This window comes from Pseudophryne corroboree, chromosome 1 (assembly GCF_028390025.1).
Source record: "Pseudophryne corroboree isolate aPseCor3 chromosome 1, aPseCor3.hap2, whole genome shotgun sequence".
Lineage (NCBI taxonomy): Eukaryota > Metazoa > Chordata > Amphibia > Anura > Myobatrachidae > Pseudophryne > Pseudophryne corroboree.
Genome location: NC_086444.1, coordinates 1,233,394,900 through 1,233,397,447, shown reverse-complemented (window position 1 = coordinate 1,233,397,447; position 2,548 = coordinate 1,233,394,900).

Here is a 2,548-nt window from a genome sequence, read left to right as displayed (position 1 = left end):
ACAATAAGACCCACCCAAATCTAACTCTCTCTGCACATGTTACATCTGCCCCCCCTGCAGTGCACATGGTTTTGCCCATTAGCGAAATAAATTTGCTGCTGCGATCAGGTCTGAATTAAGCCCGTGTCTGGCCAGAGAAGGTGCCTCTGCAATGTACACATGAATATAATGTCACCTTACACTGTGACTGATGTACACGGACGCTCGACCTGTACAGTATGACGCTCATTACCATTAGGAAGACAACAGATCAGGGCCCAAATGTGACACCCTGAGATCTGAAGCGCCGGCATGATGTGACAATATGGCCGCTAAGTGGCAATTACTTTTAAGGCAAAAGCAATCTGGTTCTGTCTTGCAAATAATTGCTGCTTTATTGTAAATGTAGCAGCTACAGTATATCAGCCAAAATCGTGCTGGCACCTGCAAATCACAGTGTATAACATTTGTGCCACGGAATACACCCTGTACAGGGCTTACAGCTGGCGACCATATTACACGGTGTCTGAAGCCATGAGCCAGAGACTGTCAGGCCATACAGCCGTCACCTGCGGCCCCCTCCGCGGCGCGCTCAGGAAGCTTAGAGAATAAACGCGATTGCTGGAGAGTGCAAATGACTGCAATTATCTTTATTCACAGAGTCTCTCTCCTGGGGCCCCACCAGAGGCAGAGACCCTGCAGTAATGAATATGGAGGTGTGTAACGTAGACGCGGGGCTATTTATACCGGCATAATAACAGCTTTCCCGCGCCAAGCCCACAGGTGTGCCAGACGCGACAGAGGAAAAACAAGTGCACTGACAACAATGAACCAGCAGCGGGATATTCCCAGCCTTCCGTCCCTGTGCGCCGCGTCCCCCGGGACCCCAGGCTCTGAGGCTGAGACGTGCTGCAGGAAATACAGTGACGTAAATGACAATTCTCTCTCTCAAGAAAAAAAAAAAAAAACAACAAGTGATAGTTTAGTAACTCTGCCTAAACTTATGTATTAACATCGCCGATGCCGTAGTGCAACAGTGATTCCTCCCCCCTCCGGCGATCGCAGCGCTGATGCGCGGTCTCTCTACCCCGGCCGACACGTGCCAGATCTCGCGTGCAGCCGGAGTCCGCAGCCACCGTGGCCTGGGGCAGCGCCATCCCTGGTTGCGATGGATGGGCAGCAACACCCGCAGCTGATGAAACCAAGAGCTGCAGGTGTCGGAACGGTCGGTGCCACATCGCCCTGCATATCGAGGGGTGTCATTCAGCACACACTGCCGCTGTAATGGGTTGGGGCTGTAATGCCGACGGTCTGGATACAGGAGGTCAGCATACCAAACCCCCGGCCGCCAGAATGCCGACGGGGGGAGGGCGGGCGCAACGGTGCCTCTTGTGGGCTCGCCTCAGGTTCTATTCCCACGACACCCACGAGTGGGAATAACCCCTGCTAGCTGGCATTTGGACTGTCGGCATTGTCAGCGATCGGGATTCCAGCGTCGGTATACTGACCGCTGAAATCCCGAATCGGCAGCAAATCCACTACATCCCGCTGTAATACAAGGGAAGAAGCTGCGTCGCTGCAGTTGACATATGCGGTTTCCGCATCTCCCCCATATCGACGTATCATACATCTACCCCGAAGTGTTACAATGTACGGCAGGACGCAAGGGGATAGAACACACAGCGGTCTTCCGGGAGACCCCTGCACTCTAATACACAGGCGCAGAACGTTCCCGCCACTCCTAGGAGACAGTCACGGGACCCCTGCACTCTAGTATACAGGCGCAGAACGTTCCCGCCACTCCTAGGAGACCGTCACGGGACCCCTGCACTCTAGTACACAGGCGCAGAACGTTCCCGCCACTCCCAGGAGACAGTCACGGGACCCCTGCACTCTAATACACAGGCGCAGAACGTTCCCGCCACTCCTAGGAGACAGTCACGGGACCCCTGCACTCTAATACACAGGCGCAGAACGTTCCCGCCACTCCTAGGAGACAGTCGCGGGACCCCTGTAATCTAATACACAGGCGCAGAACGTTCCCGCCACTCCCAGGAGACAGTCACGGGACCCCTGCACTCTAATACACAGGCGCAGAACGTTCCCGCCACTCCCAGGAGACAGTCACGGGACCCCTGCACTCTAATACACAGGCGCAAAACGTTCCCGCCACCCCTAGGAGACAGTCGCGGGACCCCTGCACTCTAGTACACAGGTGCAGAACGTTCCCGCCACTCCTAGGAGACAGTCACGGGACCCCTGCACTCTAATACACAGGCGCAGAACGTTCCCGCCACTCCTAGGAGACAGTCACGGGACCCCTGCACTCTAATACACAGGCGCAGAACGTTCCCGCCACTCCTAGGAGACAGTCACGGGACCCCTGCACTCTAATACACAGGCGCAGAACGTTCTCGCCACTCCTAGGAGACAGTCGCGGGACCCCTGTAATCTAATACACAGGCGCAGAACGTTCCCGCCACTCCCAGGAGACAGTCACAGGACCCCTGCACTCTAATACACAGGCGCAGAACGTTCCCGCCACTCCCAGGAGACAGTCACAGGACAC